The 22,077-nt window shown below is 37.6% G+C and overlaps 1 protein-coding gene across 3 annotated transcripts in view; it reads right to left on the bottom strand.

Annotated features, from left to right (window-relative positions):
- The window catches only part of SNTG1 (syntrophin gamma 1), a 756,922-nt gene extending 737,626 nt beyond the window's left edge, over positions 1 to 19,296 (bottom strand). For 2 of the 3 annotated variants that reach the window (XM_074386645.1, XM_074386647.1), the window contains exons 1-2: positions 18,284 to 19,296; positions 17,095 to 17,898 (exon numbers count right to left, since the gene is read on the bottom strand). The gene's annotated coding sequence lies outside the window, so the exon portion shown is untranslated. The remainder of the gene's footprint in view (positions 1 to 17,094; positions 17,899 to 18,283) is intronic. The other variant, XM_074386646.1, reaches the window with a different exon arrangement.
- Between the last annotated feature and the right edge of the window lie 2,781 nt (positions 19,297 to 22,077).

Here is a 22,077-nt window from a genome sequence, read left to right as displayed (position 1 = left end):
GATGAGAATGAGTCACCAGCCTTTATCATGTCCTCAGAGGAGGAATGAATCACATACTCATTGCTTTCATCCTTTCTTCTCCAATGAATTCTATTTTTCTAGGAATTTATAAGTTGCAAATAAAATTTCTCAAATATTGATGGGAAGTCATTCACAATATACTATTTACTTTTAAATAAATCGTACCTCAATTTTATTTTCTTTATTAATTAAGTCCTCCCTTTGTCTTGATGTGGTACCATAGTTTTATCATATATAAATCTATTGAGAAGTCAGCCTTTTCTTTGTTTATTTTCCTATGCTATGTTTGCATTTGTTTCCATTAATTACATTCTTATATTAATTATAGCCTCTCTTTCAATTCCATTGTAATTATTTTTAGATTTCTTTAAAATTTTTGACAGGGATGCTTAATTTAGTCATCTTCATTCTTTGTTTCTTTTCAAAAATATATTTAAGGCTAGAGAATCATTTATAAATTATCCATGTCCTAAAAATTCATATGTGTAACATTTGATTATTGTTTCATTTAAAATATTTTCTGATTTTAAAAATATTATTTTATTCTTGCATTGGGGAAAAACATTTCTTAATTTCACAAATATAAAAATTTTCTAATTTCAAAAAAATTTAATGGACTATTTTTTAGGGCAGGTTAGGTTCACAGCAAAACTGAGCAAAATATGCAGAGAGTTCCTGTATAGCTCTAGTCTTGCCACATTCACAACCTAGCCCACTATCAACAACTTGTTGCACCCCAGCAGAGTAGTACATTTGATACAGTCTAAGAACCTCCAACCGGATGCTTTGGCTCACACTTGTAATCCCAACACTTTGGTAGGTCAAGGCAGGTGGATCACATAAGGTCAGGAGTTCGAGAGCAGCTTGGCCAACATGGCGAAACCCTGACTCTACTGAAAATACAAAAATTAGCCAAGCGTGGTGGGGAGCACCTGTGTAATCCCAATTACCCAGGAGGTGGAGGCTGGAGAATCACTTGAACCTGGAAGGCGGAGGTTGCAGTGAGTGGAGATCATGCCACTGCACTCCAGTCTGGGGACAGAGCTAGACTCCATCTCAAAAAAAAAAAAAAAAACAACCTCCATGAGGACACACATCTTCACCCAAAGAAATCCATCATTTGCATTAGGGTTCTCTCTAAGGTGCTGTATATTCTGTGGGTTTGGAAAAATGTATAATGACTTTTGTCCACAATTAAGTGTCATGTGGATTAGTTTTAGTTTTATTGTCATAAAAATCCTCTATGCTTTGCCTACTTATCCCCCCTCCCCCTAACTTCTGGCAATCGATAATTTATTATTATTATTATTATATTTTTACTGTCTCCATAATTCTGCCTTTTCCAGAATCCTATATAGTCAGAATCATATGCTATATAGTCTTCCCAGGTTAGCTTCTTTCACTTACTACCATATATTTAAGTAACTTAATATTTAACATATATTCTCAATTTCTTACATAAGTTAATATTAACATATATTTAACCTGTATTCCATGTCTTTACATGGCTTAGTAACTCACTTTCTTAGCACCAAATAGTATTCCCTTGCCTGGAAGTAACAGAGTTTATGTATTCATTCATCTACTGCAGAACATTTTGATTACTTCCAAACTAGGCATTATGAATAAAGTTGCTATAAATATTCCTGGACCAGTTTTGCTGGACATAAGTTTTCAAATAATTTGAGTAAATAACAAAAAGTGTGATTGCTAGATTGTATGCTAAGAGTATATTTAGTCTTATAAAACCAGTCCCAAACTGTATTCCCACGTGGCTCTACCATTTTGCGTTTCCACCAGCAATGAGTAACTTTCTGTTTCTCCACATTCTTGTCACCATTTTATATTGTCAGTGTTTCAGATTTTGGCCACTCTAATTTCCTATTTTTTTTGTTTTGCAATGGCACCTCACTGTTGTTTTCATCTGCAATTTATTCATGACATAAAATGTTGAATATTTTTTCATATGCTTATTTGTGACCTGAATATCTTATTTGGTGAGGTGTTTGTTAAGGACTTTTACCTATTTTTAATTGTCTTTTTGTTTGTTTGTTTTCTTATTATTGGGCTTTATTTGGTCTTTGTATATTTTGGATCATAGTCTTTTATCAGATATATCCTTTGCAAGAATTGTCTCCAATTCCATAGCTTGTCTTCTCATTCTCTTGACATTATCTTTCACAAAGGAGACTTTTTCATTTTAATGAATTTAGCTTATCAATTATTTCCTTCAAGGATTATGCCTTTGTTGTTATATCTAAAAAGTCATTGCCATACCAAAGGTCATCTATATTTTCTTTCATGACATCTTCAAGGAGTTTGGTGGTTTTAAATTTTACTTTGGGGGAATGGTTCACTGTAAGTTATTTTCTGTGAAGACTGTTAAGGTCTATGTCTAGACTCTTTCTTTTGCGTGTGAATGTTCAGTTGTTTTGGCTTCATTTGTTGAAAAACTCTAATTATTTTTAATTAATTTATGTTTAATTAAACTATATTAAGAAGACATCTTGGTCTTTGAAATTTAATCATTTGAAGTTCAGAATAGTTTTCTTTACAGCACAATATATGCTCCAGTTTTTATAAATGTATTTGTGAACTTCTGAAAAATATAAATTGCAAAAAAATTATATTTGTATATAATGTGTGTAGATTTTTTTACATTTTCCAAACCCATTTATTTATTTTTTATTATAGAATATATGGGTCACTATAAAGTCAAGTAAATATGGCATTACCTAAACCCTCTTCTTAGAAAATCAGTACTTCTTGGGAGCTTATTGATTTGTTTAAATTTCGCATTAATTCCTAGAAACTTATTATTGTTTTCCAGTATTATATCAGAAACTAATAGAGCAAATGTAACCAGTAAAAAAAACCCATCCATCTATGAAAGCCAGTTTAATACTTAGTATGACTGGTTCAAATCCTTCATTCTCTAGTACCTTGCCTACCTACCTTCTCAAAATATATTGTTAATATGTCCTATTAAGTGATCAAGCATTCTCATAGGGAGATATTCCAGTTATCTATTATTGCATAACAAATTACGTATACATGAATGTTCATAGCACCTTTATTCACAGTAGTCCAAGCAGAAAGCAACCTAAGTGGCCTTTGATCACTAAATGAGCAAACAGACTAGAAAAGTTGGAATACCACAAAATACTATTTAGCAATTAAAATGAATAAACTCCTGGCACATGCAACAACTTGGATAGTTTACTCTGAGTGAAAAAACCTGATCTCAAATGCTACATACCATATGACTCCATTTATGTAACATTCTCAGAATGACAAAATTATAGAGATAGAGAGCAGATTCGTGGTTTCCAGGGTAGCTGGGTGTGAATCACACTATACCAGATAGACAAAGGAAGTTTATTCGTGGTGATAAAACACTTTCATATCTTGACTGTGAGGGTGGTTATACAAATCTACATATGAAATAAGCTACACAGAACTACACACACACACACACACACACACAGAGAGAGAGAGAGAGAGAGAGAGAGAAAGAGAGAGAGAGATGAAAAACTGGTGAAATCTAAATAAGGCTATAGAGTATTTGGTAATACTGTATGATATCAATTCCTGGTTTGCGTATTGTACTCTAGCCATGTAAGAAGTTATCATTAGGGAAGTTGGATGAAGGTTTTATGAGAAATTATGTCTGAACTTTCTTTGAGTTTATAATTAGTTTAAAATAAAAAGTTAAAAAGAAAAGTAATTGTTTAAATATAACACAGCTGTGCATAGCCGCATCTATAATTTGTTTATTTTATTTATTTATTTTTTTGAGACAGGTCTTGGTTTTGTTCCTCAGACTGGAATGCAATAGTGTGATTATGGCTCACTGCAGCCTCGAACTCCTGAGCTCAAGCAATTCTCCTACCTCAGCCTCCTGAGTAGCTGATACAACAGGCACATATCACCACGACCAGATAATTATTTTACTTTTTGTAGAGATGGGGTCTCACTTTATGGTCCAGGATCATGTCAAACTCCTGGCCTCAAACAATCCCAAACAATCCTCTTGCCTCAGGCTTTCTGAGTGTTGGGATTACAGGCGTTAGCCACTATACCTGGCGGATAGCTGTATCTATGAAGAAAATTTAACCATAATTAAATATCCTTTGAGAAGGCAACCAAGACTTAACAACGTGCCTTTTTTCTTGTTTCTCAACATCCTAGGTTGCCCTGGACTATGGTTCCATACAGAGACATCCATTAAACATTATTCAATTTTCCTTTATCCTTTTTGGATTATTATCATAAAATAAAACATAATTAATGTCTCAACTCACTCATGAACTAACTTTGAAGCTTGAAACAAAGTGTAGATGTTCTGAGGGTCAGTTGCCTAAGCTGATCATCTGTGAGTATATTTCCAGCGCCAGCTTGTGATGACATCACATTGCTATGGCAGTCTGGCTCTGCTCCCCTCTGGAGGCTGGTAACTAAACTTGGTTTTTAAACAAATTTATCCTGTATCACTCTGCATACTGAGGTGGCCCAGGAATTCTTGTAGAAACAGGAAGTGTGAGTTATCATCTGTATTTGCCCCTGATCATTGGCATTCTGATCACCTGACTTTGAAACTTAATTTGGTGATGCCAGCAAAGCAAGTGTTAAACACAGATTTTTCTTACAAACTTTCTTTTCCTCTATAAAGTATATATACCTTTTAAATGAAAGTCTGAATAATCAAAGTGGCTGAAACACGGTATGTTCACATACTATCTGTGAACTTTATAATTCTATATATCGCTGGAATTTAAGAGTTTTTAGCTTTGATACTCTTATCAGTTGCATATATGAAATTTTACTGGGCTAGCAGGGCTAATTGATAGATTAATCCTATTCATTAAAAATTAACCTGCCTTGAAATTTCCTTCAACTATCCAAGAAAATTTAAAAACCACGGGTATTAACAAGAACACATTTATTGCTTTAACAATCCAAGATATAGATCTAATGATGTTCTTTAATGTCTTGATTCAGTACCATCTGTTAGACATTTATTGCTAATTCACTTTATAACATACTTTATTAAAAGTCATTAAAACCTGCAGCTGCATTCAGTAATTATTTCCCAAATAAAGACAGCATTTATAAATGATCTCGTTGTTCAAAACACTGCCATACAGCTCACAAACTCTTTGTTGGAAGCCAGAGAGCTTTTATTCTTTACAAAAAGATATGCTAAGTAACTCATCAGATGCCAAACCTTTTTTTTTCCTTCTTATTGGACTTTTTCCAGTTGTTTAAATTCCATGTTTATTAGGAACAGTTATAATATAGTCTGAGATTAATGCTCAAAACTTTCATCTATTTGAGTGCCATCTTCCTCCTAGGACTCAATGTCTGAATATGTATCCCTGATAAACTTGAAAAGGCTCAGTAATTTGTCTCAGCTAAGTACACTGAAGTGAGGCTCTTATGCAAATTTGCTGGAAGTACACATTGAAGGAAAAGACTGTATTTCATTTGGAGTTTTGTTAATTCTTCTCAGAAGAAAATAGCCTATTGAAGGCTTTATATGCTTATAAAAATAATATAAATAATTTCTAGGTTTCATTTACTTGATTATTCTACTATTTTGCCTATTTCAGTCATATTTCCCCCTCCCAAAAATGTTTCAGAGGAATAAAGATTGGGTAAGATTTAAAGAAATTTTATTTTTTAAAAAAATCCCAACAACTTTGAATTATACCTGGTAGAATTGTTTAGCTCTCCAGACAATTTCCTCCATTTATAAGCATGACAAGGAAATCTTTGGCATGTGTCCATGTTTTTGATAATATCCTCTAAGAACAAGGAAGGATATCTGTGACTTATTTAGTAGAATGGTATGTAGTGGTATGCATATATTGCTTGAAATATGATTCATGAGACCTAAAAAAAGGGGGCCTTAAAAAACTCTTTCAGTTGAATTTCCAGATATTCCAGGTGGAATATGACCCACAACAGCAAATAATGGTAATTAACAAAGTAGACATGAAGCACTACAGTCACCAGTATGTTTACGGAGAGACAGGAGAAATGATATAACCAAAAACAGTTACATGTAGCAGGTTCATTTACATCCAAGTCATTGACTTTTTCTTAGTTGACAGAAACAAATTATCCCATTTCACAAACACAACCAGGATAAAAATAGCAATGGTCAGCACATGAAAAAATAAAGGAGTTGATTACTTCACAAAGAGTGCTTTTAAAAAAATCTATAACCAGGTAATTCTCCACTACTATGGGTTGTTAACTTGCCTATTATTGCCAAGTATACAGATGATGACATAGGAATTCCATCCAGATAATGGCTGACAGCATTATCTGCAGCTTATAAGGATAGGGAGCATCTCTTGTGCCCCTCCTCCCTTCTCCACAGTGATAAACACCTCCTCACCCTCTACGGGTTGGCTTCACAGAGGCTCAGTGACTCTATACTTCACTGTGACTCAATGTACATGCTCCTATTAATGCTTTAAACTGTCTGCCCCCATCAGTGGTGACAGAATAAATTGCCCACTGTTTGGTGGTACATTAATTACTTTGGGTTACTGGGGAGCCTTTTAGTGCACTGAAAAGGTAATTTGCTAAAAGGCCCACTAGCAGTTTAGAAAACTTAATTGGCCTCCAGAAAGTAGATAATTTACTCCTCTAGTACCAAGGTAAGAGCCAAGCAATTATCTGGAGAATCTGAGTAATTGAGAGAGAAATTTGAGTATTAGACAAAAACAAACTTTTGTTTGCCTGAACTCAGAAAATTCTAGTTGTTCTGATGAAACAGACAGAGCCATTGAATATTCCAGGTCCCTGAGTCGCAGTGAGATATAAAGTCCATTAACAAAGTATAGAGGGGTCTGCCGACCCTTTGTATGCATTCTTGATGCTTCAAAATTTCTTTTAGAAAAATATAAAAAATTTACACAAGATGAAAGGCAAAGAGGACTAATCACATAGAAGAGGATATAATAGGATAACATATTAAAAGGAGGACACCATTACCTGAGATGAATGTCAGCCTTTCAAGAAAAGTCAACACTACTTTACAAGTTAAAAGTGGAGAAAAGTCAATTTTCAGTGGCTCAAACAAACTTGAGTAACTATTGACTATTTTATATGTATATTTTACGTGATCACTTAAAAGTGAATATATAATTAGGTGGATAAAAGAAAATTTTAACCAGATGTCTTCCCAAGTAGTGTGTGGATCTTTTTGGTTGACTGTATTCTCATTTGTAATTCCAATCACTAGTCCTTCGTCACCACAGACAGACCTGATCTGATCTAATGCAACAAAATACTCACATTCCCAGAAATGCAGCATCACCTAATTCTAAAGCAGGCTGTAAACCGGAAGTGATAAAGGGGACAACACAGATTGTCAGCAATAATTCTGCAGTGCTTTTTCTTTTTCACAAAATCCCTACCGATCACTATCTTCTTCCTAGAATGAATGTGGTCTTTCTACTATCTATCCTTGATTTGATCCTGAAGGTCTGACAGTCCAACGATTATGTCAATGATATTTCAGAAATGGTTCTCTCCAAGATGCTCCATGATCTGCTTTTAAGCAAACAAAAAGGCACCTCAAACACTCATGCCTTTCACCTCTGTGCAGTATCAACACTATTAACCATGGTATGTTTCTTAGAACTCTATGCATTTTCCTTCATACCTTTCCCCTGCACTTTCTGCATACTGTTATTACCTTCTTTCCTCTTATTTGTTTTTTACTTTTGAAAGTTATTTATGTCTGTAAACACTTGTTTTTCTTTCATTCTCTCAAATAGCTAATATGTTTTCATAGCTTCAGCAGTAATCCCTACTTTGGTGACTCTTAGTTGGATAGGTCAGGTTTTACCCTCTTTCTAAAAGTAATGAGTCCTTCACCAGCATTTGGCTGTTATGCCCTCTCATTATCCATTTGACATGTTCCATGCCACATGTCACATCTTTCCTTCCCAAGGAGAGTATTTCACACTTACAGAACATGTGAGCATTTACCTAGCACCTAAAAACATTATCGCATTTGGCCTCCTCTTGACTCTTGTTTTATTTGATAGTGGCATCACTAACACCTAGTCACTTAGTTTTAATAGACTCATTTCTGACATTCACCCCATCAGGTCCAGCTCTCATTTACCTCAAATCTGAATGCTGCAACAAAATCAACCCTGGTCCACCACGGCTCACTGAAGCTTGTAAAATATGACTTTCAACATGTGATTATGCTCTCCAAAAGCCTTTCTGCATAAGATTAATATCAAGATAATACAGGAACCATTCAGGATTCTTGAGAATCTAAATGCCTCCAGTTACTTAGTCAAACTAAAAGTCAGTGAAATTCAGCTGTTGTTTTTTTTATTTGTTTGTTTGTTTGTTGTCCATTTACTGCAATCTGAAGCAAGTCAAGACTGTAATAGATATTATACGAAGAGAGGCAGTCTTTCTTCCTGAACCACTTATAAATAGAAAAGTATTAAATGTTGATCCTAAATCTCAATTTTGACTTAATCTAATAGAGAAGCATTTAACTTTTCTGCACCTCATTTGTAAAACAGGAGTGAAAGAGTCAGTTTCCTAGCCCTGCTGTTAGAATGAAATGAGATGCCCTAAAACAGGATTCTAATAATCATGAACAACATGTAGAATGTGAGAAAATAATACTACAAATGGAAACCAAAGTGTAGGGTTACATTCCCCCAAATTCATTTATCATGCTCTATGAAAACTTTATACAGAAACTTCTAGCTCCAACTTCAAAGAGACTTCTTGGAAATTAAAAACACAACATGGAAAATAAAAGTAAATTAGGCAGATAATAGGCAAATTTTATTTTTTTCTAATTGCTTAAAAGAATTCTTAAGTAGAGAAAATGATGTGTTTGAAGAGAAAAATGAATTAGTCGATTTGCAAAATTAATGAATTAGACAAACTACCGTTAACTTGACTTACTTTGACTCTAAATGTGCTCTATTGTATTATTGATTGTATTATCTGTAATAAGTGGTGTAAAATGTATACAAGTAGATTAATCTGCTTTCCGGAGTTTTGCTTCTTTAAGATTAAAACCAGACCAGGAAAATAAAAGGTAAATAGTCTAGCTAAGCTGGAACAGGCGTGCCACGTGTTAAATAAGAAACTATCATTTAAAACTACTGGAAAAAATCACCAAACATAGAAAAAATAACTATTCAGGAAGAATAATGCTTTCATCTCCAGTGGTTTCTTAATCCATATGTGTGAGTCCTTTTCATATTATGCATTTGTTAATAATACAGGAAAAGGACACCCACAAAGCTTTGATGTATTAATGACATTGAAAGTCAAACATTCCATCTTAAGATGTTCTTTACTTAAGAAAAAAAAAAAAAGCTTTTAGAGAAACAACAAGCCAAACAGCCCACTTTTGTTGAGTATTCCATCAACAGTACATAAATTCCGTGATGTAGAAACCTTGGGGAGATTCTTCACTAGTATCAAGGAGGACAGGTGTTGTTCTTTTCTATTCTTTAACGTAGACTCTCCCTTCTGCTGAAAACGGCTCTATGATGGTCATTTAAGGGTTATCCCTCAATCAATGTGGTTTTGTAGAGCCTACCCTACTTTGAGATCCAGTCCAATATGTAATATTCCCTTGGTCAATCTGAGTACATCTACTGAAACTATTGAGGAAGCGACCTGGATTTGGAGAGGAAACACTGCAGGCCTGTAACTGCTCAGGAGGTGTGTAAGACAGAGAAAGAGATAGAGAAGAGAGGGGGAGAGCAGAGAGGCAGACAGAGAAAGAAACATAGAAGATAGGAGTGAGGGAGAGAAAGTGAAAAGGTTCTCTTTAAAGAGGCAAACGTTATCAAGTAGGCAAACCATACTTTGGAATGAAGATAGCACTGAGGAATATGGATAACGTTTGAACACTTTAATCAAGTTATACCTACTGTAATCTACTACTGCATGAGCCACTAATTCTCTTTCATATATATATATATATATATATATATATATTGTTTAGTTGTTTATTTGGATTAAGCCACTTTGAGCTGGGATTTTGTCACTTCTAGCCAAAAAAGAAATTAAAATATACAAATACCAATTAGGCAAAATATGCTCCTTTTTTCCCATCAACAATGGCAGAGTTGTTTTTCCCTTTGGCACAGTCACTATTAACAAGGATTAGAAAAGAAGAAATTACCAAAAAAAAAATGCCATATATCAAACCAAAGCATAATCTTACCCATCCTTGTGTCTGTGAACTTGCGTGGGTGTGTGGACTTACATCACTGAACACACAATAAGACATCTGCCTTCAATTTGTGAACTCCAGCAGAACATTCTATAGAGTGTGTTATAATTTGTTGATGAAATGTAAAAAAAAAAAAAAAAAAAAACACTTTCCAAAGAAATTATCTGTTTTACACACATGAGTCGATACAAAAGTAGAAAATTTGTATTCTGAAAAGAGGGAATATTTGCAGATGTTAGTAACTAATCATCTCTTCTTCTCACTGTTAGTCAAGATTATTACCTGGTTATTGTAGCTGGTGTGTGTGTATGAGGGGCAAAATGACAGTAGCTGGAAAAGATGCTGAAAGAATACATATTATGGAACATTATCAATCTATCTTCACTCTTCTTTCTTCTATGAGTTTGTTTTTCCCCACAAAACTTTTGCCTATTCAAAAACATGAAGTATCTATTTTATCTCAGCCACTCTTTATTTTTTAGGTTTATTTATTTTAAAATTGTAAAAGCGTGTTAAGGTAAGTATTTTTATCAAGTCATGCTTTATTGTATCATTTTTAGATGAAAACAAAAAGGTCTGGAAAAAATCTGACTAAACATCTCAGTTTAGGATTTCTACAAATGTCATTGAAATGGGAAACATAAAGCTTCTGCAGCTATGTGTGGAATCTAGCATGTAGTCTGTTTCGTTCCATGCAAAATCGTAACAATTAAATTAGGGGAAACAAAACGTAGATGTCACACAAAATTCTCTGTCTTCAGCTCACGTTTGGTTCTAACTGAGCAGAGCTGAGCTGAGGACTCTTGATGGGCTCGCTTTCTGCAGTGTGAAAAGGCTCATTGGCCAGCCTCACCCTTACGTGAACTGCCTGCACCCTGCAGGTGTTTGAATTTGCAACTTATGCAAAGAGATACAGGTTTGAATAAGTAAACAGAAAAGGGAAAGTCTAGGACAAAGCATGAAGAAAGGAACTATGTGGTGGTGACATTAATGTATTTGGAAGAGAATAGACAGCATGGGGCATTTATCTGGAGAAATGAGAGACTGGTATTTCATCAGAGCCATGTGCACAGACTGGCCCAACGAGCTAAGTCGTAACACTCACCAACTTCACCAAATCCCTGGGAATGCACTAGCTGTTCTATGCAACTAGCTCATTAACTATTCCCAGCAACACATTGTAGTGTGCATCAGACTCAGAGACTTCACATTCCTGGCCTAAGTTTCTGTCATCAACGCCATTTCTATATCATGATTCAAACTTAAGCCTGATTCTAAACCCCATGTATGGTCCACCTTGAGAACATGGAAACATTTTTCAAGAAGAATGGTATGACTGAAGTGGAAGGAAAGTTTATGAGTTCAACCAAACACAGACATTGTTTATTTTCTCATGGACGTGATAATGATTTACCAACAGGACCAAGGATACAGATAAGCTGTTTTTTTTTTTTTTTTTTTTTTTTTTTTTTTTTTTGAGACGGAGTTTCGCTCTTGTTACCCAGGCTGGAGTGCAATGGCGCGATCTCGGCTCACCGCAACCTCCGCCTCCTGGGCTCAGGCAATTCTCCTGCCTCAGCCTCCTGAGTAGCTGGGATTACAGGCACGCGCCACCACGCCCAGCTAGTTTTTTTGTATTTGTAGTAGAGACGGGGTTTCACCATGTTGACCAGGATGGTCTCGATCTCTCGACCTCGTGATCCACCCGCCTCGGCCTCCCAAAGTGCTGGGATTACAGGCTTGAGCCACCACGCCCGGCACAGATAAGCTGTTAAATTAAGATAAAGCGATTTCCCCAAGACCACACAACCAATCGATGACGGACCATGTTGAACCTGAGATTTTGTGTGTGATGGATTCATTTTTAATGATAAAATACTGTTTTCTCATGTATACTCTTAAATTTCTTAATCTCAGATACTTATTTCTCACTGTGGCTCCCCTTGAGAAGATTCAAATGAAATTTATTATTCTTTTTTTAAATAGTTTTTATTTATTTTTATTTATTTTTTGAGATCGAATCTCAGGCTGGAGTGCAGTGATGTGATTATAGGTCACTGCGGCCTCAAACTGTTGAGCTTAAGTGATCCTCCCACCTCAGCCTCCTGAGTAGCTGAGATTACAAGCACACTCCACCACACCCTGATATCTTTTAAAATTTTTTACCTTTCTTTTTTTTCTTCTTTTTTTTCTAGAAACGAGGTCTAACTGTGTTGCCTAAGCTGGTCTTGAGCTCCTGGCCTCATATGATCCTCTTGCCTCAGTCTCCCAAAGTGTTGGGATTATAAGGGTGAGCCACTGCACTTGACCTTTTCATAGTTTTATATAAGTAACACATTATTGTTAAAATTATTGCACCATTTCTAAAAGATTTCTATTTTCAGTTAACTTATTTAGTGAATTTACCAGGCACTTATTCTTTTTAAAACTAAATCTTTAACTGAAATTGTGAGTAAATTTGTCAAACATATAGCATACAATTACTTCACAATTTTTAATTTTAAACATATCTTCGAGTATGTACATTAAATTTGATTGTGATAATGAACAAGTATTCAAATGAATTGATTTAATAGTACTTTTAAAAAAAAATGAACATGATCTCTTTAGCTTTGCAGACAAATTGAAGACCAAATTCATGAGACCCAATATGGTCTGCTGACTCTTTCAGTGTGTAGAATGTGCTGAAGAAACTTTCCAGTGATAATTTAAGTATAATTCACAGATAAATTCCCTGGCCTCAAGACATTATTTTAATGACCTCTTACTCTCAGTTTTTTTTCATTTTCCTTTTTTGATTGTTCCTGGGTTTATTTATTTATTTATTTGTTTTTGACCAAAAATAATCTGAATTATATTATTAAGTGGCTGATGGTATGATTTTTCATCTCTGGTGCAATCATATAGTTTAACCACAAATCAATACTGGAAATAATTGTAACACCAAACATTGACTTATATTTCCTAAGCATACCATCAGTATATTTTTACTGATAGTCTAGAAATCTATACAGACCAAATGTTGATAAATTACATTGAAAAAATCATAGTCACTTTTAAAACTCCGACTGAGAAGAGCAAATAGATAATGAAATATTGCTTAACTTAAGATTTCCTAAAGAGGCCTGTGAACAGAATCCAGGCTTTGGACTAAATCAAGAGAACAGCCCTCATATTGTCTTACATTTTACTCCATGCTCATCACAATGTTTTCTGGATGTTTTAGGATATGGGGTTTTAAAGTCTGTTTCATCCTAAGAGTTTCCTCATCAGTATCACTAATGAAAAACATTGATCTTCTTTTATAAACTAGAAAATTATGAAACAAAGTGATAGATCCTTTGAAGGTCAAAATGAAAGTTGTTAAAACAACCTCAGGTCAACTAGTTTTGTCCAATTGATATAGAACGTGGTGTCAATGCTGCGTAATAAATATTTTTAAACCAAGTCCAGCCTGCATTGAATATCACGCATATTTCTACCATTAAGATATATAAAGAAAACGACTGCCAAATTATCAAGAAAGTACCATATTCCCTATGCTAAGAGTTGTTAAATATAAGGGATGTGCCTGCCATATAGTAGTAAGCAGGATTTTTTTTGATGAATGAATGCATGCTATTGGAAATTATTTATCATAACTCACAGACAGAGCACTTGTTTCCAAAATACTCTCAAAATCACTGAATTTGGACTTTCCAGTATCCGACAAAGTAGGTATCCTTGACTCATCTCATGAGTGTTTAGCTATCAGCCACATGTAAATTACTCTGCCTTCATTGACAGGTGAAACATACCCTTTTTTTTTTTTTTTTTTTTTTTGAGACCGAGTTTCGCCCTTGTTACCCAGGCTGGAGTGCAATGGCGCGATCTCGGCTCACCGCAACCTCCGCCTCCTGGGTTCAGGCAATTCTCCTGCCTCAGCCTCCTGAGTAGCTGGGATTACAGGCATGCGCCACCATGCCCAGCTAATTTTTAAACATCCCCAAATTTAAGGAAGAAAAGTTAATCTTCAGTGTCCCTACAACGTAATGTGGAACATGTTTCATGCCGCAGCGTGCTGTCTCTCCCAGCGTATGCTATGTGCTCACGCTGCTGAGCTACACAGGAAGAAAACAACAAATAAGAGGTCTCTCTCCATGTGAGTCCTATTCCATAACTCACTGTACAGATTCCTGGCGAGGTGAGATGACTATGGAAATAATTTCTAGCTTACAGTATGCTTTTGTTTCCCTAGCGGTTTTTTGTTTTGCTTGACAAAACCAGGTGAATAAGCAGGCTAGCTGCCTGGAATTTATAAATCTTTACGTGGTCAAAAAAAGTCAATGACTAAATAATAGTAATAGTCATTTCTTATTTTTATATTTTTTGATAAATGTTTGAACTTGGTTTAAACCCAAGTAAATAACTCCAAAGGCAAACTGTGGGCATAAGAATTCAATACAATTTCACGGTATTAATAATTACATTAAAATATATAAGTAATATTTATAAGGTCTATGCAAAAATTAATCAAGAAGTGTTTTTATAATATTTTGGAAGAAGGTAATTGAATGGATTCCAGGGCTCATTTTTAATTATCCTCTGGTCCTATATACACTTTACATTTTCTAGATTATGTAATCCTATCTCACTTTTCCCTTTTGAGTCTCAAATGAGCAACAGCCAACAAAACTTAGCCTTATCCAATAAAACTTTTTTTTTTTTTTAAATGGGGAAGAGCTACTGAATTACTGTTTGTTACTCCCAAGACTTCATGCATCCTTTCTCTTTAGCAAAACAAAACAACGATCAAACCAAATAGTTGCTCTTAGTGGGGTAAAGATATCCCTGAAGAAAATGCTGATTTTTCTTTAAAGACAAGTGATTCTATGTCATAATGAACTTTAGTTTCTACAACCGGCTTTCTTGTTTGTCTGTTTGACTATCTGCTTTGCAATCAGAGATTAGCATTAGGTAGGTATTAAGTTGCATTGCCAAACTATTTCAATGTAAGGACATTTCCCTAGAGATAAGGATTGACAAGGGCTTCCATGAACTTTCATGAATTGGGAGTGAACTAAAGCTATTTATTTCTGTTACTAAATGTCCTAAGGGATTAGGCAAAGGTAACTTTCACTTTGTGAGATTTCAATTACACGTAGAGAAAGCCTGCCCCCTCTGTCCCTGAGGAGGGAACTGCGGCCGTATACCCAGAGGAGTGCTTCTTGAAACACACTCCCTGATTTTATTTTATGCCCTACTGACTAGGGGAGTCCCTTATGTTAATTAATTGACAACCAAAATAATCATCTAACAACATGCTGTAACTCTCTTAAAATATGATTAAGTCTTCCATGTGGTATTTTTACTTCCGTATGTCTCACATTGGGGAAAAAAGATTGCGTTAAGAGCACATTGTAGGTTTTCTGGGAAGGAACCCAAATCAATGATACATGTTTCTGCTCCTCAGATAATCATTCCTGACCTATATAGGGCAACAGAGCCCCCAAGGAGCTCGGTGACATAGATGCCTCTGCTCCCTTTCTGCTAAGCAAGCAGGTTCATGGTAAGTGGTGACAGTTAAGAATGATTTTTCCCCAGACAGTAATTGCTACACTCAGCCAACATAAAACAAGAGGACATCAACCCACCAATGAATGCCACTGGAACAGCCTCCAATAAGTTTTTGTGTTAAAATTGAGAAGGTACGTACAGATGTGCATTAGAGACATCTTCTTATCAGTTACACATAACCAGTGAAATTAAAAGTAAAACCTAAACATCTGTAATTTTTCAAAGCAGCAAACTCTTTATATGAGTTGACTGTGCATAACTCATCACACGTATTTACATGACTGTAAAATTCCATCCTTACAAGTCAAAACTCTTCACTGAACTAAATGTACTCATTGGAATTGATCGAGTTCTTAGTGAAATGTCAGGCTCGGGTTATAAATTTGTGTAACTGCTTTTGCCCAGTGAACCCTTTTTATTAAAACAGAATGCTTATCAAGGTCAATGTGAAAGATTGTAATTTTAAAGCTCCAAGGGAGGACTAGAAATAAGAATCAACAGAAAACAGATTTAATTAGCATTTTAAAGTTCATGGTTTGTCAAGAACCTATTGGCCCCTTTCACTTTCTGGATTTCAGTGACAAATGTATTTTGTAGAACTATTAAGTTAGAATGATTTTGAAATCCAGCTCTCCTAAAGAGGCACACTAAAGCTTCTCATTTACTGTCTTCTAGCAGATCGGATTTGAGAAAGCAGTCTTCAGCTTTAAAAGGCTGGAAAGAGGACGCTATGTAAAAAATATGAGTGTCTCTTTAGGTAAGATTCTACAGGTGTAGGTATGCTTGGGGGTCGGCACGGAATGAGTAATCTGGTGTGTATGTATACATGTATTTGTTCCAGTGCATAGTTTGGTAAATTATAACCATATAAAATGTGTTAAAGGGCATGGTTAACCCCTCTCTACTTTAACTTTTTGAGTCTTGTGTACTGTAATACAGACAGGATCACTTTTAATGGCATACATAAGACATCCAAATTATCTTATCAAAGGTCAGAAAAAATAAACAAGATATGCACAGATTCAAAAAGATATTTGATAAGCATTAAGAAAAATGGCCAGCTAAAAGTTTACTGTAATTATGTAAGGTAACATATATGTTATTCTGATTCTTGTTGTCACACAATGATCCAGAAACAGTTATTTTAAAACAAAATAGCTTATCTCCCCCTTAACCTAAGGAAAAATTACACTGCTTATGTTTTCTGTTAAAACATAAGACAAGTCATTAGAATTTTGAAAAACAAATACAGTAGTGCCATCACTTACCTGCCGAGCAGTGAAATTAGATGTCTTTTCAGTTTCTCTAACGTAGAATTCTGAGTAGATCTCCAGTCTCTTTTCACAAAGCTATTTCCCAAACAGTTGCAATCCACTTAGGACCATTCTGCTTATTTCAAGAAGCGTGGGCCTTTGAGCATTTCGACCCCTACTGCGCCGCCCATGATTTCTCAGAGCTTTTAAGAACTTCGACTTTACTCTTCTGCCAGAATTCCTCCCAGGCCCCTATAGAAAAATAATTCTAGAAGTTGTTGCCGAGAGTTTAATCTGTGGAGCAAGGGTGCTCCTCAGAGTCTTGTCCTTAGGTACAGCAGGTGTAGAGGGAGGGGTACTTTTCATCCATCAACGAAGGGGACCGGGAAGCGAGTGGGTAATAGGAGCCACCGCCTTTTAGCTGCGAGGAGCAAGGAGCCCAGCTGCCCGTGGCGACGACAGCGGCGGCGGCAGCGTAGTTCCGTCCCGGAGGCTGCAGCCCAGTCCGGAGACGCTGTCCATCCCCTCTGGTGCTGAAGTCAGGGGACCGGAGGCCCCAAGCCCAGCTCCAGGTCGCACTTTCCTCCACCAGCGAATCCAAGCAGCAGCTTCCTTATCTTCCAGCCCAGCTTCCTCCCCTCCGGTGCTCTTTTTTTTTGTGTGTGTGTGTGTGGGGGGGGGGGTAGGAGTTAATTATTTATCCACAATGATAGTCTCATACTTATTTGGTGGCCACGTTTCCGGAAATACAGGAATCCTTGGGAATTAACATCTGGGCCTCCCTTGACTTTTCAGTGGCCCTGAACGAGTTTCCTAATGCTAGAAATGAAAGGGAACGCACGCACAGGCGCGCGCACACACGCACACGAGAGAGAGAGAGAGAGAGAGAGAGAGAGAGAGAGAGAGAGAGAGAGATGAATAAATATAGATTTGTACTGTGGAAAATCCAGAGCTGCTTTGGAAAGCTCGTGGGTCTCTAATTACATAAGATGAAAAGGGCTATTTTGGAAGACTCCGCGATCTTGATTACCAATTAAGGGGACCACATTCAAATTTTGAGAAACGCAATTTGAAATTCCTAAATTAAACCCAGTGAAGAGTCTTAGAACCCTCCACGCAGAAATGACAGGTTATTGTTAAAAATTTAAAAGACTGAGAACGAAAGAATGAAAAAGACAAGAAAAAGGCATCTCTGCTAGGCTACCTTTTAAAACGCTGCAGAATTGGATCGCGATCGGTGCAGAGCCTCTAAGCCGATCCGGGGACGCAGCTCCTGTGAGTGTCGGCGCTGGGCTCCGCGAGCAGGGAGCTCGGAGGCTGCATTCCCAGGGCAGCGCTAGTGAGCCGCCCACAACCCGGGCTCCTGCAGGGGGGCAGGAAGCGGCTTATTTCACAAAGAACGGGATAAGAACGCGCGAAGTCAGGCAGAGGGCTCGACCACCCCTGCCTTTGGAAAGCCGTAGCGACGCCCAATGTACCCTGCTTTTTGCTTGGGTTCTCAGCCCATTTTCCCTCTGGTCTCCCGCGCTGCCCCCTCTTCTCCCAACTCTGGAGTGCGCGCTCTCCCGGGCCTGGCAGGCTCCTCACTCCGGTTCCAAACAGCCGCCACTTGTGTCTGTTCCACTGCTCGTGGCAACTGGCTGACACGGAGCGTAGCGAAGGGTCCGGGTGCGCGGTCTCCAGTGCTGTCACCCAGGGTTCCGCCACCCACACTCGGCCACGGGTGCAGGCGCGAGTGGACTGAGACGGGAAGGGGAAATACACAGCGTTGAAACTGTTGGAAAACTGGTCAAAACCAGGGCCACGCGGATCTTGGAAACTATGTGGAGTAAGAGGGAAGATAGCAAGAGGGGACCATAACGCCGCCGGCCCTTACGGGCTCCTAACTTGTGCAGTGCAGATTTCTGCACCAGGAGATTGTGGATAGACTTGCCAGGGAATTCGAGAAAGGCTGGTGAGGAGCGCGGCTGTGTGTGGTGGGGACCGGGGTTCGGGGAGAGGCGGGCGCAGCACGAATTTCTCCCGGGCCCTGGGAAGGGGGTGGACGCACGCTCCCGGCCTCCGTTCCGCGGCGACTTCTCAGGTTCTTCTTCCTCCCGCTCTGACACTAGAGGGAAGTCCTAGACGTCGTGCTTTCCTCCCACGCCTGCTTCCATCGAGGACTAGAGCGCGTTCCCGCTGGTCTGGAGCCGTCGTTCCAGGTAGTGGATCTTCCTTCCCGGCGACGTCGCGCTCTCCAACCACCAGCCCAGGGCGCGCGCGGCGGGTGCGCGAGGAGGCGAAGCAGCCAGTGGAGTTCCAGAGGGCTCCCCGGAGGAGAAACGCTACTCAGCCTGGAATCACTCGAAACGGAGAACCAAACAGGCAGAGTCTTGACTCACTGGAAAAGGCCAGACTTTCGTTGGACTCTGAGCCATTTTGCTGCTGCAGCAATGGCTTTATTTTCCTGCAGTGGCCACCGGCCGCCACCGCGGATCCGGCGCTGCGGCTGGAAGAGGCCGCGCTGCGCTCCGCGCATTGCAGGCCGCGGTCGCTGTGTGGAGCTGCACACGCAGGAAACGGTCGCCGTGGAACGAAGCCCTGGGTCAACTTTCTCTAACAGTCCTTTTTAACAGAGGCTCTATTAAAGGATGTGATTCTCTCCAAAACCGTATTTGGGGAAGCCGTCTGACTCACGGAGACACACAAACCTAAAAGGAGAGTATCTGCTGCTTGAGGCTAATTCTTAAGGGGATCTTTCGCTTTCCAGTCCGAGTGAAAACAGACTGCTTAGGGTTATGGTAAATGAAGTCTCCCTTTTCCTTAGACAAATGTGAACAAACACGGCTTCCTGTATATGCAGAAACAATACCTGTCGTGTGCAGAAATAGGTTTCAGAAAGTGCCCCCTGTGTGCGGGTTACGCTAGTCAGGGCCATCCCACCTTGTCAGCAAGAGGCTTTCCTCTGCTGTCTGTAATTCCCTGCCTATTTAGGTTGATTTAATTGATTGTATAAATTATTTTCTCGGGAGGTATAGGAACATGAGTAATCACAGAAAATCAACACACCAAATAAGAGCATTTAAATGAGGCACAGAGTACGAAGATGTTGCTAATTAAAAACATATGCACTTGATTATTCAGACCTAGAGGAAAAGATTCTCTCCTTCCTGTTTAAGACTGAATTTTGTGCAGTCCCTCTCAATCTTTCTCTCCCAGTCCCTCTGTCCTGCCAGTCAAAGAAAACAGAAACAGTTGATTAATTTGAACTGACAGTCCCAGTATGATTATGAGAGTTTGATGTCTTTTTTTCAAGAAGCAAAATCCACTTTATATTTTTTCTCATCAAGTTGTATAACCAGTTATGGAAATCAAGATGATGAGAATTAAATGCGGCCTAATATCTGATGCTACAAATGAATATAAATGAGGTACGACATAAAACCAAGGGACAAAGAAACCGAGATGAATTAAAGAATTACGTTAAGAAATTTCACCCTGGGAGCAAACTTTTCAAAGTTTACTTTAAATTGCTTTTTTAAATTATTAATTTAGATTGCCATGATATTAAAAATATAAACATAGTAAAATGTGGCTATAAATCATCAAAACAGTATATGAAGCATTATATGCACAAGAAAATGTGGTAACCTAGCATCATTACTGTGAATCCTAAACTGGATCATTCAATCCCTCTCTACAGAACTAGGATACAATTCCTCTCCAGTCCACTCTACACAGCGCACAGATCTTAGAAAACATAATAGTTTGTGGAAAATTTTGGAAACCATCGGAAGTCCTTTGGGTCAGGGAGTTTGAAAGGCAAGGCCAAGCCGCCATACAATATGATCTAAATGAATACTCATTATACACTATGTGAAACACCGACACTGACTGTGTTACTTCCACAAGCCTCCTATTTTCACATCTCTTTTCCATATATAAAATGGGAATATTAATAATAATTTCTGCTAACCTCGTAAACCGACATATGCAAAAATCAGCATATGTAGGTAAAAACTTTGTATACCTTGGATATTTCTACAAAAAATAGGTAATAGCACCGATCATCTGCAAAGTATCTTTTGCTCACAACTGGTAGGCATCAATTGAAAGACTGGTAGTTTCATTTAAAGGCTCTATTTTTAGTTAATATATATTTCTAATTATTTCTGTGTTTACTTAGTGTTTCTCAATAGAGATAGAGCTGTAATAGGCCAATACTCCTATGCAAACCCTTTTCAGTTCACTGTTTTAACATCTTTGGGACAATTTTGAGCTGATTTTTAAAATTGTGTCCAAGTACAACTAAATATTACATATCTATTACCAATTATCTCTGAGTTGGAACAATGATCTTATTTAAAAATATCGTTCTGTGGATTTTCAGCTGAAATGTTACTGAGCTGTGTATTCTTTTGCCCCCTCTGATTGTAAGATCTCTTACTCAATCATAACTTCGCTCAGCTAAGGAGCTCTGTTTTGCTGAATTGTAGTCGGATAAATCTTGCAGACTTCAGATTTTTGCACTCGTGTCAGCTGAGCTTAGACAACTTCAGTTATATGCAAAGGTAGATGGAAATTTGGACTCAAATGACAGAGGTACAAAAGTCTGTCCCTCAGATTAGTTTTATTTTTCTTTTGGAGGAGGTAACAAATGGCTGTCAGAATAACTTAGAAAATTAGATACTGTTAACTGCAACTGCCTGGGAGAGAAATTTTATTTTAGAAAGTAGTTCCCTAAGCACTTTCCTTTGTATTTCTATTTTTTCAATTCATAAAAATTCTGAAGTTGAATACTGACTTACTTGACAGAGTGCTACTTTCTGCCACTTAGTTAAGTTACTTAGTCTTTTTGAGTCTGTTTATTCACTTTAAAATGAAAATAATGCAACTTATTTAGTAGAGCTGATATATAGCACCTGCCTCAAGGTCTTGTGCATAAAATCCTCCATGTGACAGGCAGTCCCCTCTCTAGAAATCTCTCCATGCCTCTCTGACAGGAACATTGCTGCAGAG

This window comes from Saimiri boliviensis, chromosome 15 (genome assembly GCF_048565385.1).
Source record: "Saimiri boliviensis isolate mSaiBol1 chromosome 15, mSaiBol1.pri, whole genome shotgun sequence".
NCBI lineage: Eukaryota > Metazoa > Chordata > Mammalia > Primates > Cebidae > Saimiri > Saimiri boliviensis.
The sequence above is the reverse complement of the archived record's forward strand: the minus strand, read 5'-3'. Positions and strand labels throughout refer to the sequence as shown.